The sequence below is a fragment of the Drosophila eugracilis genome, unplaced genomic scaffold (assembly GCF_018153835.1).
Source record: "Drosophila eugracilis isolate 14026-0451.02 unplaced genomic scaffold, ASM1815383v1 contig_47, whole genome shotgun sequence".
NCBI lineage: Eukaryota > Metazoa > Arthropoda > Insecta > Diptera > Drosophilidae > Drosophila > Drosophila eugracilis.
Genome location: NW_024573338.1, coordinates 927770 through 945427, shown reverse-complemented (window position 1 = coordinate 945427; position 17658 = coordinate 927770).

The window sequence follows — 17658 nt, the reverse complement described above, 5'->3', positions numbered from 1 at the left end:
TTTGTAAAAGTTATTTACTCACTTTGATAAATATAGATATATATATTATGATTTACATAATCAACCTGTATTTTTCAGGTTCTATAGAAGTTAGATAAATCTTTTTTGTTGACCTTTCCCTTTACCTTTGTGTTCAGGACATTGCTTTTTCCGAAGTTATTTCCCTAAAGGGACATCCCTCAGCAATCCTGTCACACTGCCCCACTAAAAACCAGCCACTGAGCTGCCGACAGTAACTATAAACCCAGTTAACGCACACACATTTTGGTGTTGTCCTTTGCATAAGTAACTCGGCCTGGCCCCCCGCAATTTGTAGACAATTTCGTTATACGGACCATAAACGCGAATTCCCGATGCTCGACGCCTGTGTAAATAAAATTTATAATCAGTGCCACATCCACCAAGCCAAAAGAAAGCCAAGGAATAAAAAAAAAATGTATTTTTGTGACGACACTTTTCTGCAGGGATCTCCCTTTTTTTTGGGCAGGATAGCCCAACTCTGCAAACACAAAATGGCAAATGTTGACGCCTTTATTGGGTTCAAAATGTGAATTGCGTCATGGTAAATGGAAGGCGGTCCTGGCAGGACTTTTAAGGGCTGCCTGTAAGTAGTTGACATTGCCTCTAAACACGTTTGCCAGCCGCAGAGAGCAGGCAAAATGTGACTTTGCGAGGGAGGAGAACACGGAATTCCAATTAGTCTTCATTTTTAGTAAATTTAACGCATACTTCTCGTTTCTGTTTTATTTTTTTGGTGTAAGCGCAGCCAATTTTCAAAGCCATGACCATATTTTTCCTGGTAAACTTCTATCATTTTGGCCACTATTTATGTCCGATTCGGATGTTCGATTCGCGGGGCTGGTAAGCCGAATTTATTCGCAATTTTCGGCCGTTGTTTAAAAAACGCTTTCGCGTTGACAGTCGGAAACCATTGGTGGTTGGGTTTTTGCCTGCGGTTTTCGGTTGTCCTGCGACATTTCCGTCCTATCCTGGCACCAGATGGCTTTTCGGTTTGCTAAATGTCACTCTCCGACATGACAAACTAAAAGGATATTGCATTTTAAAAAGCCAACATATATATATGCATTTGCCATGAAGGGATTATTCTCAAATTAATATTTCATGGCCGGGGTGATGGGGGAGGCTGACATAATTGAAACACCACTCCAAAGAACATATCAATTTCGCTCCGATAGCCTTCAGCAATGAACAAATATTACTACACTTCCGAATTGAAAGCCAACAAAAGCTATATACTACAAATTGTTTACCAACTACTGTATATATTTGCCAAGTCAGCAGATGACCATTACACCGAAACTGCACCGATATTATAGTCCTTTCCGTGTTATTGATGGCCACATTCCGCGCTTTTTATTTCATTGCATTTTTATATTTTTAATAAACTCGCAAAAGCGACAGAAATTACAAGCGATGTCAGGGCGAATTTCTGGCATCAAGCCAAATTTCGAGACAGAACTAAAAAAAAAACCAAAAAATATAAAAGGGAATAGGAACGAGCGACCAGCAGGAGGATCAAATAAAACCCGGCTGCAAAATATGGCGACTGCAATGGCGGCGGGGCTTTGCCTCAATTTATGTGTCGACTCGCAGGACACTTTAAGAATCCGCTGGCAAGTGGGGAATATTATAAAGGAATAAATCAAGGCATTTTGCCTGCACCGGACACAGGAGGCGGAAAAGGAGGAGTAGGTGGTGGAGTAGGAGGAGGCTATGGTCACGCCTAAGACCTCAGAGACGTTCCTGTCCTGTCCCTGTGCATTATTAATGCCCCGTAAACCCCAAAAACTTTCCCCTCTGTGTGTTGGAAATATCCTGTATAGCTATATATATATATACAGCTCTTCCTTTGACCGTCTCAAGGCCAACACACATTTTGGTAGCTTTTGTTTTCACTGCGTGCTTAAGACCTCTAAAAATATGTCAGCCAGGCGAGAGCAACAATTTATCATACCCAGTGAAATCAAGGCTGAGATTGGTGTCCAGGTTTTGGGTCTTTCACAGATTCAGATTTTCCTTCTGGTCAGTGGCTCATCATCGTCACCATCCACCATCCGTGGTGGCTAAAAAGCCAAACGCCTGGAGCTGTCAAACGCAAATGTGTTGGCCCGATGTTCGGATTAGCATATAACAAGCGAAGGACATATCTGCATGTATCTGATGAATCTGGCCAATCCTCTGGATGTGTTCGTATGTGTCTGTCAGTGCTTGTGTTGTCCACGTGTCCTCTCACAGGACGTCATCTGGGACATCCTTGCCCATTCAATGTTTGTGTTTTCGAAAGAATTTCTTTCATTCAATGTCCTTTCATATACATTTATATATAAAAACAGATGTCGTCGCTCTTATTATGACCGACCATCCTTCGAATGGGATATGATAAAAAAAAGTTATGCCATTTTTTTATTCCAGGTATCGTTCGTATCACACGAAATGATTTGTTTACGTGCGGGACACAAAATAAGAATTTTTATTGCCAGCAATATTGCTGCTGCTATTTGTAGAGATACGTTCACCAGATGTCTTTGGATTATTATTTTTTTAAATTTAAGATCATAAAGAATTGGGTTTAATTTATGGGAAAATACTATTGCTTGATATGGGTTGGTAGTTATAGCAGTTGCTTTTGGAGTAAAAGGGTATTATATAGTATTCCTGTTTTTTGTATGTTACTTAGCCAAAATAGGTCTCTCAGTTGAGAAAAATAGGCTACTTACTTATTGCATGCAGATCTTTTAATATAATATTATAAAACAAATTTGGACCATTATTGTCTTAGTTATGGACATAATACTTTGACTTTGAGGAGAACCAATAACCAATAACCAATTTTCGCATTTTCGATAAGGGGTACCATTATCAAACCTTGCAAAAAATTGTCAATATTTGACATTTTAAACTGTGAATGCAGTTCGACTAGGAATTCAAAAACAAACTCAGCGAGGTATGCCATTCCATATTCGGATCATTATTGGCTAAGTTATGGGAACAATACTGCCGTACTGAGGGAAAATAAGGGTAAACCGAATTTCGCATTTTCGACAAGGGGTACCATCATCAAAATTTGCGAAAAATTGCAAAAATTTGACATTTCAAACTGTGAATGCAGTTCTTCTAGGAATTAGAAAACAAGCCTAACCAGATATGCCATTCCATATTTGGACCATTATTGGCTAAGTAATGCACATACCACTCAGACTTTGAGAAGAAAATCGGGACTAATCAAATTGTGGATTGATGGGCTGACATCATTAAATTTTGTATGTACTTCTTAAGCCTTGAATGAAGATCTAATAAGAAATAGAATAAAATCTCACTGAGGTATAGCTTATTGTCTTTTAAATTCAATAAGAAACAAAACTGTGTTGAAATTGGATAAAAATAATATTGCTTGATTTGAGTCTGTAGCTTCCTAATTATATTATATATTAAGTAAGACTGTAAACTTACAGTCTTAAAATTCTTTTCAAATTCAAAGTTAAACAGCCCAACTTACTAGTAATAAGTTTCAATAAAGTTAAAGCTTTACTTTCAATTCACTATAGATTGAGGTGGCATGAGTGCGACATCTGTTTGTGTGAATATCCTTTCGGCGACATGAAATGCGGGCTGGCTCAAAGGACGAAATCCTGCTGGTGGCCAACTGCAATGAATGCCATAACGTGGCCGTTATCCCTGTTAGCCCTAAGCGCCATAAGCATTTTCTTATGCTCTTATTTATATGCAAAAAAAAAGAGGAATATTTACCCATTGCAACACTTTTGGCCATTTCCGGGCTCCCTCACTTTCTGGGCCAACCCCTCTGGCCTTGACAAGGCCGCAAAACTGAGCCTGCGGCTGAGGCTCTCGCCTCTCACCTTGCCTCTGCTCCTGATCCTGCCCTGTGGTATTGGTTCTGCAGTTGACACAGCTACGACTGGATCTGGTCTGGTTAGTTATTCGCTTTGGACCGCTCTGAGGCTGACCATTTACCGCCCCCACACAGGGCGACACATTTTTTGGCTAATGCAAGTCGGTTTGGCTGAATTTATACGGCATGCTCTGCCAGAATTGTTATTAATAGCCGATGCGATACATCCTGGCTGGTAAACTACCTACCTCCCCTACCATTTTAAAAGCCATGGGGCTTGCGAGGACCTCTCACATTTCTGCATATAAATTTTGATTGCAGCTCATAAAAACAAAGTTATGTTTTGCGGTCGAGATCAGGTGACTCTTTTCAAATATACTAAATTTTAGGAGGTAGTTGGCCGGGTCTAAAAGCGGGGCATATTGAAATGTTAGACATTAAAGCTTGTTTTGCTGGGCAATGCAATGTTTTGGGGAGTTGGGGACCTAAACAGGGCCCACTTGAAGTGGAAAATCTTCCTAATCAGATAATATCTCAGTATAGAAACATGTTTCATGTTTCAGCTTACTACAAATCAAATTAAAATTAAACTAATCCCTGTTAAATCACCTTAAAAGCTTACAAATAAACACAGAAACTACTTAACCCATGAACACCAACTTAGGGCTTTTGCAACTTTTGCGAACGGCTCAATCACCTAACAATTTGAAACAGCAATTGAAAGTTCAAGTGCCGCATTAACCTGAAGTACTGGCAGGTCGCAGGTCACAGCAAATAAATATAGTATATATATGTATATATAAGCACAAGACAAAGGGAATCAATGAAAGGGAAACAAATTGTGTGCAAGGAGGACAAACAAATACGAGTGGCAGCCAAAAGACAACCGGAACATAATGTGCGATAAGGGATGAGGTTGGAGGTTTGGGGAACTGGGGAGTCTGGAATGAGAATGAGAAATCCATAGTCATGGCAAACAGAAAGGCAAATGGCAAAAAGACAAACCCACGTAAACCTCAAGCCACGAAACAAATAAACAGCAACAAAGATTGTTCGCCAATTCCAGACAAAAGGGAAAAAATCCGAATTACCACTTGAATTATTTACGCTGGAATAATTCAAGGAAAATATACATCATTTACCACCAACTCGGGTTCAGGGTTGACTTGACGCCACTTCTTTTTTGTCTTTGCCTAAAAATTTATGTTTGCTTAACAGACTGGGCCAACAAAAAAAAATTTGTAGACAATACTCTCAAGAGACTAGGGCAACGGGAAAGCTTGTAACTTTTTGACATATCTTTTGGGTTTTTGGGAAGATTTCGTTATGAGGAAGTCGATTTGGTTTTACAAATTGTTTCTTAAAAATTTTCATAAATTCTTAGATATAAAACTGGTTGTGAAAAGTTTATTATATAAATATTTTGGATTAGGGAACTGAATTTCCTTTTATTAAATATTAAAAACTTGAAGTATCTTTTCATCCCAAAAGAGAACCAATAAAAAAACTCATAAAACTACAACTTCAAGTACTTAATCCTCTGATTTCTGTCGTATCTTCAGTTTTAATCTTTTGAAGAAGACTTAACTTTCAGCTGCAATATCAAAAAAAAACGAACTCAGTAAATACTGCAGTAGCCAATTTATATTTACTGCCCCGCTGGCCATTTCACAGGATCTTCTTTATTCAGGTAAGGACTATGAAATAATCTTGAAAAGGACAATTTTATACGAAAAATGTGCTGTCGGCCATGTCAAGTTATAGTTTGCTCTGCGGCGCGGAAATGAAACCAATACACACAAACATAATACAGAAGCTCAATGTGCCGAGCGAGAGCGCAAAAAAGTAGGCAATATTTTGTTATTGTTTGCCGCAAAATGCTTTGTTCGCACCGTTCACCGTGTGGCATACCTTTTGTTACCTTGTCGCCAATGTCCTTGCCGCAAAACGTGGACCTTGAGGCTATGGTCCAGCTGTCTGCCATCACCAACACACACATATACCCATCATCATCATCATTATTATCGTCATCATTATCATTTTTTGGTTAGAATACAACAATGAAGGAAAGGCGATTCGGTACTCTTTTGGTGGCTCCATTTAGTTGCTACCTCTAATATGGAATAAACAAAGCACCGGCAGCGTATTATCCTGATCCTGTTCAGAGAGGTGTGAAATTCAATTTCGCCAATTCCAAGCATCCATTGTTCCCCCTTTTCATAGCCACTGTTCCATAGTCACTTTCACTTTTACTATACGTACGTATCCCATTGGCCATTTCCCATTGCCCGAGGCTGTCCGTTTTCATTATTAAGGCCATTTGCTGCTGCTGCTGCTGGTCCTGGTGACTTTTGCCCTGGGCCCGTCTACTAACTGACAGATTGCCGGCAACGGTTTGAACCTCGGACACAAATTAAATTCCAGTCTTCTACTGGCTGCATGAGGCAAAAAAAGAAAAAAAAAAAACCAAAGAAATCAAATAATTGAATTGTGTGCGGCTAGTTGGTAGCTTAAAAATTCATTAGAGACACATGCACGTCGGTCCAAGGGACTCTCAATCACGGCATCGAACTCAATCGCCAATACCAATGCAAATGGAGTGTGGCGATGTCCTCTAGCCCACAGTGGGGCAATAAATTTCAAATGAAATCAGTCGATAACATAAATTATAAAATTAGTTTGCCAATGTGTCTGCTAGAAACTGAAAGAGCGAACTCTGGGAAACTCGTCTTGTAGACAGCAAATAAATTTCCGAACTAAATTTGACAACGACCGAAAATTTGGTCAATTCTCTCATCTTCTTTGGATTTCCTTTTTTGGGTGGGTTGGCCAATGGCAAATTGATTTGCTTTTGCTGGTTTGGCATTCAATAAATTGAGTTTACGCCGATTTTGTGAATTATTGCATGGCACTGTCATTGCCGAGGTTTTGGTGGACAGATTTAAGTCACTTCTTTCGTTGCAATTACTCAGGATTTTTATTCTACTTTTAATATTTTTATACATAAACATGGAAAGCTATATTAAAAGAGGAAAATAATTATATTTTTTAGTGCAAAAGTTATTTTTTTTATTATTATTGCAATAAAAGAGGTCAATCTTAGGAGAGATTTCAAATATACCTCAAACTATAAGACCAAATTGCAATGCCCCCAAAACTGTTCCTTCTAAAATGTCACTCTCAAACAGTGCCTGCAATAGCTTCAAAACCCAACCACCGTAACTCTGCCCTAAAAAAATCAGATTTTTGGCCAACAAACAAAAAAGTTGACAGACACTGCGAATGCCGAGTCACGTTCTCGTCATTTATTATTTTAGTTTTATATTATCCCAGAGGATATACAACAAGGCATGATATGTGCCCAGACTGAACAGTGAGTTGGGTAAATATGAGCCTAGTTACGTGGCTGACATTTCACCCAAGAGTTTTTTAAGTTTAAAGTTTAAAGTTCCAGTTTCACGTCTCAGAATTGTATGGCTCTTTACTCTTTCATCTGGATTAGTTTTAATTGGCTAAAAAACATTTGTAATAACTTCATAAAACACGGTAGTCGTCTAATTTGATTGCATTTTGCAATTAAACTTGCCCCAAAAATGGTGCCACAACCCCATTTCAAGGTTGGGCGAACTCGTACTTGTTCTTTCGCCTGCGCCTAATTAAACGAAATTGTTTCCTCAACTTTCCATGGGCGGGTGTGCCAAATAAATAGATTATGTTTTAATTAAAAAATTACGCAAATACACGACGTCATTTGCAGGCGGAATTAAAGTACTTCTTGCCTGGTTTTTCTCCATTTCTTGCGGTGAATAAAATGCCTTGGAATCCTTAAGCATCTTGGCTAATTATACAAAACAGCCATAAACACACGCGTGGCAGGATTACCCTCTCTCCCTCTCTCTTACTCTCTCTTTAAGCTAATGATGACGACTTTCGACCTCAACGAGTTGGAAAATAGACGTGAATCGAGGTTTGCCAGGCAAAAACGTAGGTAAAGCCAAGCGAAAAATCAAGAAAATATTTGCTTAACCCAGCGGAGACTTGGCCCTGTGGGCTTTACATCTGGCCAACATGTGTGTTTGACGCTACCCACGCACAAAAAAAAAAAGCGAATATGGCACAGCAAAAAAACCAGACTAAGTCGCGACCGCTTTGATGTCGAGCTTGTGGCCTAAAAAACGACTCTCAAATGGCTTGCAAGCAACGGATTTAGCTAAGACTTTAAGTTATATAAATTCCTTGGACATCAGCAGATGGGTTTTAAATAAAGATTTTACTGACTTAATCTTTAAGGAATTTGAATGGAAATTGTTGAAATTTTAGGCTCAGAAACTTAAATAAACTTAAATAAGTTTTCTTCCTTTGACAAACTATTCTTGATATTTAACTTATTTTTACAACTTGATATATCTCTTATGTACCTGTTAATTCCCTTTAATTGCAACTTCAAAATCTATGCGATTAGTTAGCTTATAAAAATGTCAACTAATCAGATGACAGGCTTATCTAATTGAACAAGCCTTAATTCCTTAATCACCTGTCTCTCCATATATATTTTAAGGCAAAAGCTAATCATTGGGTGACTGTTAACCCGAGAAATTAATTGTAAGCCATTTAGACCAGGTCAAAATGATTTTGTTTCACTTTTGTGTGGTCAATGTTGGGTAATTAATTGCTACCAACCAGCTAAGCTAAAGCTACAAGGAGAATGAAGAAGATTTTCAGGCCAAAGCCGAGACTGGAATACCAAAGGCCATTCCTCATATTTCCCATTGTTAAGCCATGTGGCATGTCCTGAAGAAGGGGGAGGAAGATGGGGGGAAGGGAAAACCGTGTGACAGCCATGGACAGATTTCCACTATTCTGTTTGCCTTTTGCGACCAATTTTGAGCAATTTGTCTCCGGGAAAATTCTTGAGGCTCCACAACGTTGGCATTTTCCTGTTGACTTGGATGAGCTAACAATGTCAGTGCCCAGTGGCCGTTGCAAATATTTGGCTAACATTTTTTGGTCCATAATAGCCAGGAATTAACTATGCAAGCAGCGATAAATGGTACAGGCATCATCCTTAAACAAATAAAAGACAGAGGGCAAAATTCAATTTCTTAAATAAAAAAAAGGAAAAAAAACGAAAATATCTACAATATGAAAACAGTGACATGCAAATTGAATTTGTGGATAACAAAGCGGTGTACTAAAACCATTTATTTATGTTTAGTTTGTTGCCTTGGGCTGCCGTTGAATGTTGAATGTTGGCTGTTGTACTGGGGAACCGATAACGTTTGTCTTCCATTAGCAATACAAACAGCGACATGATAAAAAACACGACCCATCTCTTATTTCGCTTCGGTGAGCAGCATAATAAGCTTTTCAATAAACTGTGGCACACACTTTTCCAATTTTTTTTTTTTTTATATTTCGGATTTGCATTTGTCACATGGAAAACCTCGACACGATTTATGCAAAGTGATGGTAGACTGTATATAGCCACCAACAAATATGATAAATTCAAATCGAAAATCGAATGTTATCCTCTCGAACTTGTTTACTGCGGCTCATCGAATATGCTGATTTGTAACATCGATGTTTGCCTGTTTGCCAGTTTAGCCAGTTTCCCAGTTTCACGTAATTTCCATTTTTGTTTTAAAGTTTTTGGTTTCTTGTTGTTGCCTTCTTGTTTGTTCAGGAAAACACACGCCCAGCGGAACAATGGCAAACATTTTGCATTGTTTATTGAATTAGTATCGATGACGTGTCTGAATTTGAACGCCATCTAAAATGCTTCGTTGTGCAAGTTAGCAGACGAATGACTATTGAATAAGTTATGGGAATGAATGTAGGTTGGGAATGAAGGTTTGTGTTTGAATAAAATTTAAGTTTAGTAACTAGAAAGCTAAATCAAAGACTTGATTTATAAAGAAATATTCGTTTTAATAGCTTTTAAGGCAAAGAAACTTTCAATTTAAACCGAAACGGTTTGAGAGCCACTTGTCCTAAGCACAGTTTGATTTTAATTAAAAAACAAAACTTTAAAATCTATTAAAAACTACTAGGAAGGTGTTCTTCAACTTGTTAAGCACTATTTAATGGGTTTGCCAACTATCTTGTGGCATCTTTTAATTATTTATTTGTAATGCCCTACAGCTTGTGGCAAACACTTGGCAACCTGTGTTTGTGCAACTCTTTTTTTGCATGTTCTGTGTGCGTAAAACCAAGGGTTTAAGTGCAATAGCCAGGCTCAAATTACTTCATGCATGGGAAAGCATATGTGCAGGTGAAAGAAATGTCACACAATTATAGCTGGCTTTGAGGCCAACACTTTGGGATGACTCTTTAAGTCCTTACACAGGAAATTCATGATAAAAAAATAAAAAGAAGATGAATTTATTTTATTACGGCTGTTAGAGTTGGGTTGTTATTTTTTATTTCGGCCATCGCTCGGCTGGATGTGTCGTGTTACATGTGTTTACATGTCCTTAAACCTGCTCTCTCTTACAAAATAATGCAGCTCCTGCTGTGTTTACGTCAATGGCAGTAGCAGCAGCCGCAGCACCTTGTTGTCCTTCGTCGACTTTGACTGACTCAGAAAACCTCAGACCCATGGCCCATATATATATATATAAAGACCAGACTGAAATTGAGGGTCTCAAGGCTCTGAAATTGTAAGCTACACTGTGTACTTACAAGTACAAGTAAATGCGGATATGTGTGCAGCTTTCCTTTTGTTACTTTCACGCGCATTTGTAAGCATGAAATGAAAATTGCATGTCGCTGCCATTTTGCATATATTTCACCTTACTTACCTTTGGATTTTACCTTTGACACATAAGCTAACTGAAAACCGAGATTTCTGGCAACTGAATTTGAATTACTTAAGACTATGCTGAGACAGAGGTCACTAGGCTAGCCAAAAAGTCAGACTTTTTACCGTGTTTTTTCGGGCAAATACATTAATTAGTTTCCAAAAATAAACTGTTAAAGGCAACAAGCCGAGCTCTGGCTCTAATTTGTTATGGGAATGTTAATTTGGCTACCCGAAAAACTTGCTCTTGTAGTCCATTTGATTAACAATGGAAAGTTTTGTGAAAAGCAGTAGGCCAAGACCAAGTCAACTTGGCCAATTGTTTGAACTACAAACCGCACTTGAAGCCAAAGGCAGAAACCATTTTCTGGAATTTGTGCAAGAAGTTTGTGCTTTTGTGTGAAATTAATTAAAGTCAAATTATGGAGGGTGAAAAAGGCCAAACGAGTTGCTTGACTAAATTATGTAGTGGAAAAATGTTCTTTACACTTAAACTATTTGTTAATAGAGTACGGAAAATAATTTGGCAATTTATTTCGACAGGATAAAGCGTAAAGCTTTCCCAATTGAAAAATCAGAAAAAAAGTGAAAATCTAAGCCAATAAATTTGCGATCCCAGAGCAATTCAACACTCGTAAGCAGCTCAATTTGGCCTTTAAGTATCAGCAATTTTTTCCCAAAAGGAAAAAGAAAGATATATGCCAGCCATGTGATGCATGATTATGGATGCTGTATTTGCATAGAGCAAGGATGGTGCATTAAAGTGAGACAGACACACGGGGATGCCGTGTATTTACCTGGCTACAAAGAAGTGCAGGTTTTGCCATCACGTGCACGTAAGATTCCTTTAAATCCTGCCTCGAGCGACAAACGGAAAAAAGAAGATGGAACGCTGTTTAAACCGGTAAATAAACAAAAATCTGTGACACGAAATGAGCTCGTTGCTTTTGCTTTTGCTCTCTAAAGGATATCGCAGTGGATGTGTGTGGTTGGGTGTGTGTGTATACATACGTGTGTGAGCCTTTAGTGCGATTGCTTTTCCAGGACATTCCGGCAAGCTTGTGCAGGAAATGCATTAAGAGCGTGTCGCCCCCAAAGAGCAGTTGGCTTAAAAAGTGTGAACGTAAGTATGGTATAGATGTGAGTGCCCCGCTTACTTATCAGCTGGAAGTGTGTGCGTTTAACGAGGAGCAGCAGCGGCAGCAGCGTGAATGACTAACACCGAAATGATATGGTTACCCAAGTGCAAGGATATGTTGCCTTCTTTATGTGATCAGCTAAGAAAGTTGCACTAAATTACGTTCATACTAAAGTTAAGACGTGAATATGGGAAAATTGCTTAAATTCTTAAGTTTTTGGGATATTCTTTAAGTGCTTTAGTGCTTAGAAGCTTTAAGCATTGTGAAAAATACTCGTCTTGAACTTTATAACATGAATCAGTTTAAATATTTCATAATCTGAGGGAAAATTAAAAAATTTGAACCGAATTTACACATTTAATATCTTCCAAACATCAGTCAATCAAAGTCTTAAATCTTCTAAGCTCTCCCTTAGACCTTAAATTTCAAATTATCTTCCACCAAAAGAAACTGCCATATAAAAACAGAACGCCAAAAAATTCGATGGTCATGATTTAACGAGGCGTATACGTATTATTACTGCGCGGGTCACTGAAATCTGAAGGAGTCGCCGATTTAGACGACAGATGCTAATTTTCCACCACTGCAGCTGTTGTTGGCAACAACAGCAGCAACAATAATACATAATGAAAATGAAAACGGCTCGCCGACAACGACAACGGCAACAGAACGACTGTAATTGGACTCTGAGCTGCTCGGAAAATCATAAACATTTCTTGGACTTGTTCCAAAAAACTGGAAAAAAACAAAAACAAAAAAAAAGAAAAAGAAATGACAAAGCAACTGCAGTGCAGGGGAAAATGAAAGCGCTACGGGCCAGGCTTAAATGAAGATTGACGCTAATTCGAGAGCTGGGGCTTTTGCTAATCAAAAAGAGTTGAATGTGTGCAGGGCGCCTTAAAGCAGGCTACAATTATTGCAGCAACTAGGCTGGCATGTTTGCTGCCTTTTGCTTTTTTCGGCAGGTAAATTGCATTAGCATGGAAAAGCAAATTCTCGCACATGAAAAGTGCTTTGACATCGTACACACACACACACATCGCCCTCAAGATTCCCGCCCTTCAGTGACCATTTTGCATTTTGCATTAGCACGGCCATGACGTCACACATTCGCCTTTCCAACAGCAGCAGCAGCAGCAGATGATGATGATGATGATGATGACCTTCAAATGCAACATCTGTGGGTTAGGGGGCGCCACAAAAAAAAACAACTTGTAAATTTTTTTCTCGTTGCCAGCAAAGCTTTTGCCACATTAACGTCGTCAGCTGCATATTTCTAATTTTTTTCCTCCTTTTTTTTGGCATACTCATTTCTTAGTTGCTTTTTTCATAATTTGTTTGCCTTGACTATTTGCCTTGTTGCGCATTTGGCATGGATTTGATGGCATGTGTATCTTTGTGTGCGGGCCAACAACATATGTTTGCCACCGACAAACTCATCAAGGCGAACCGTTGCTCCAGACAGGCCAAAAAAAAGAGCAAAAATGGCCAAAAGCGTTTCATACCCAAAGCCAAATCTTGGGTTTCTTTTGGTTAATATTTTATTTAATTACTACTACTACATCTCGACAAACCAAAAGCCTGCACACAGTGCAATTTTGGTTTTGTGGCTTTACTTTTGACAGCCACATTTCGGTTAGATTGGCATTGGACTAGGTGGCATTGTCAAGGTCGGATTTGGTTAAGACCAGAGAGAAGGTTAGGTGAGCAAAGAGTGGTTGCTTAAGGTTAAGAGTTAAGATGGGTGTTTAACATATCAGCAAGATGATTCTCTGTTTTAAAGTTAAAGAAATATTTTCTTAAAATCAGCCCTGAAAATGTATTCGTTTCCTAAGCATTAATTCCTTCTTAAAGCAGCCTTTTTAAATTTAATTTCTTAATCTTTAAGCTGTTTTTACCATTTCTAAACTCTCTATTAAGCCCTTTTCATATGTTAATGAGGCAAAGTAATTTTCTGATAGCCTAATTGAGGAAATGTACACCCGTTTCCCCCTCTTGATATTAATTGCCAAGGCAGGCCGCACACTTTATCGCCTCGGCAGCTACAAATTCGTACACCTGTGCTGCTGGGCCATTAATATTCTTACCAGCGATTTGTCTGGTTCTTGGCCCGTACTTTGTACAGCGGCTGGGTGCGCTCGGGAAACTCACCTTTTGTCGGTGATTTTTCCGTTCGACTGAGTTTTCAAGGAACTTAAAAATTTATACTTTCATTTGGCACATGCCAAGCCAAGATTCATTTTGCGTGTTTGGTTTCATGTTCCGAATTTGATTTGCATTTCCAAATGCCGAAATGGCATTTAAATTTTTAATCATATTTTTGTTTCCGTAGCGTTGTACGGTTCAGTTGGCGTTTAATAATTACCATACGGCGTAATGTGAGCACGTCGGAGTCATTGAAAGTCGTTGGCGGTGTCACGAGTCGTGAATTATAAATGCCACACGGAAGTAATGTGGTATCAACCAGAAGTCGTGCTCCGGAGGTGCAATTATTAACACTTGCCTGCCTGCCTGCCAAGGGGGAAATATATCAAAAAAATGTATGAAGTTTTCTTGCCTCGGGATTGGTTTATCGGTGGTAACTTTAATGTAAAGTAAATGATTAAATTAATGTGATTAAAATCAGAAAGAAGTGGCTTTAATCTACTCTTATTAATGTTTTTTAATATTTTTAATAATTTTACAACCCTTTAATAAAAGCAACTAAGTTTGAGCCTTGCAATTTATACTCATAAATCATAGCATTCCCAAATTCAATTTAGATCCTGTCTTAAGAAGATATCCTTGGGTTAAACTAACCAAAAGCTGTGGGCAAACAGCAAAGTGTCATTCCTCGAATTGGGGTCTTTGCTTATCTGCTCTTTGGACCATGAAATCTTTGCTTTTCGCCAAACACGCACAGACACACACATTTTGAGGGGCAGAAACGCGCGAAGGCATTAAATTGGCTATTAATTACCCAAGAACTCTTGGAAACCAAAGGATGAATTATAAATGCTTGAGGGTTAAGATAATAACAAAGGAGAGCAACAAAAGGCCTTGAAAGTTAAGCCAGACTAAGGGTTTAACTTTAATTTGTTTACTTTTCAAGCCACCTCAGGCTATGATAGAGCAACTTAATTGCAAATATATTAAATTGATATTTATCGAACTTAATTGAAAGTTAATTTAAGGTATGAGAAAAAGTTATGCTGCAGGCATTAAATTTTCCAACTATTTAATTACTTTTTTTGTATAACTAGTGGACTTTTAATGGGTCTTTATGGCTCTATATATAAATACTCTTTACCGCAGTCAAACTTTTCCCAGTTAACCACTCATCTGTTTTACTACCTCGAAGTGCCGGAATCGTTTGCGGCATGCCACATCCAATCAAAATGAAACATTCTTCCACTGTTTTCACAGCAATCGTTTCGTAATTTAATGGCATTGTAAGTCGGTCCATTTAATTAACACTTGCCATATATATAATATTAAAGGCATTATTTGCCTACAGCCCATTATTGTCTTACTAGCCAACGTGAATTCAATCAATTAATGCATTACCAATTGCTCCAGAGAGTAGAAATTCAATTTCGTGTACCCTGCAGTCAATCGATCAATCAATCAATCAATCGATCAAGATTGAGTTAGTACCGCACCACCAACTACTGCGAGCAGTAGTTTGGCATCAATCAAAGTCACCAAGTTTCGGCGACCGGCTGTAGGTGGACTGACTGCTGCTGACTGGAAGTGGGTGACGGTTTTTGGCCATGGAGCTATGGGTGCAACAGCAGCAGTTACGACCGCAAATTGGTTTAACGCTTAGGTGGCAAAAACCAACCGCCACCGCACATCGTGCATAAATTACAAATTAAATGGTGGACAAACAGTGCCAGAGCCCTGAAAACAAACAAAAACCGCAGCTATTAAGTGGGAGTTAAGGGTTCGAATGGGAAATACCGAGGAGTTATGAATATTGAGAAAATGTTTCATGTTAAAATTCATTTAATATCTTGGCTTGAGGGGGTTTTCCTAGCTGTTTTTCCATTTCAAAGGTTTAAATATTGTTAGCTTAAAGGGGAGATTAACTTGTAGAAACTTATTTAAAAGCAAAGCTTTCATAGAGTAACTTCTAGGATATCAATAGATTCTCATTTACTAACTAACCTCCTCGAAACTTCTGTTAACCCGCCAATAAAACTAAAACTTTTAACACTAATAAGTTCACTGAAACATTAGCTTTCAGCGCCCTTAATGTCCTGGCAATTGCAACCAAATTGGTGGCAAGGTGTAAACACACATGCTGCCAGCAAAAACCCAAAACCAAACAGGAGCTACACAAAATTTGCATTAGACAAATGCACATTACAGTCGCCGGCACTGGTAATGTCGAATGGCGAAGTGCGTTTGTGGTTACCGCATCGACATTAGCGAGTTGCCGCTGTTGTTGTTTTCGACACTGGTGACCTCCACACTTCTTCACCACCCCCTCCCTCCCCCTCTCATGGGAGAGAAAAGTACGATTGCTGATCCAATGCTTTTTCCACATCACAGCCCTTGTCCCGCCCGGTTTTTCCACAGTCACTAGAACCCTCCTCGTTTCTGGTTCTGGTCTGTTGATTTGCTGCCACAAAATGGGGCCGACAGGTGGGAAGGTTTTGTGAAAAAGATTTCAATTCAACACCTTTCCTTCCCCCAGTCCAAACCCACCAAAATCAATGAATTCATGGTTTTGGCAAAGAGAAAACTATGGCCAAAAGTCCGTTTGAAAGTTCTCGCCCGGCTTAATGACGTAGGCTTACCAGGCTGGAAATAAACTTATTGGACATGTTCGCGGTCAAAAGCCTTCGGCTAAGATGTGGTCAGTAATTTCAATCTAAATTCAATGGCTGCAGAAAGCTTTTATTCGTATTTCTTTTTTTTTTTTTTGTTTGGCGCCCTCTTATAATTGAAGAGCGGCATTATTTTTGGGTATCAGCGGCCGTAAAACGAAAGGGAAAAACAAATGAAGCATCCAGCTGAAAAAAAAAACGAAATAAAAAGGAAAAACTAAAAAGTCCAAACAGGCTTAAGCACCTGCAGAAAACACCAGCAACAATGCTGGGCTACATCAGTGAAACGAGGTTAAAACGAGTTAAGCACTTGAGGGCATGGCAGGAAAATGAAAAAGGGAAATCGCGCATTCGCCCCGTTGCCAGTGATGTTAACTGAATGCCAAAGCCTCTGCTGCTGCCTCGCTGTCTCGCTCTTCTTTCTGTATTTGTATTTGTATTTGTATTTGGGCTCGGGGATCTGGGGACCAGAAAAAAAAATTTACGAGTTTAATGAAACCTGAAGAGGTAAACACAGTTAAGGATTCTCTGGGGAGTGGTCAAAGTGTAATTACACACACACACAGACCCACGCACAAACACACACATATACGAACTGTTGACCGCGCGGGTTAATTGCATCAAAATCTGCACAGCTCGCTGAAAGCATTTCCCTGACTCTTCACCGCTTCACCTCATAACCCCCTCCCCCGTACCATCCTTGTGTTCTTTTGGCTTTTGATTTGCCCAGGGCCTTATATAGTGTCCGTAGGATGGAACTTTGGACACGCCGGCCAACAAGCGTTGGCGATGGCATAACAGCGTTAAGTCCAGCATCTCGCTGCTGTCATCATCATCACCATCACCTGCAGGCTGCAGTCGGGCATCAAAGAGCGAAATTGTGGCCTCAAACAGCGGATGATGGCCGGGCTGACCAGGCCGGGAATGCGTCATAGATTAAAGATGATGTGAGATTCAGTGAGATTCTTTTTTTAAAACCTCCTACTTGGTGAAATTCTAATACAGAATGTGACTAGCAGAAAAACTCTTGATTTT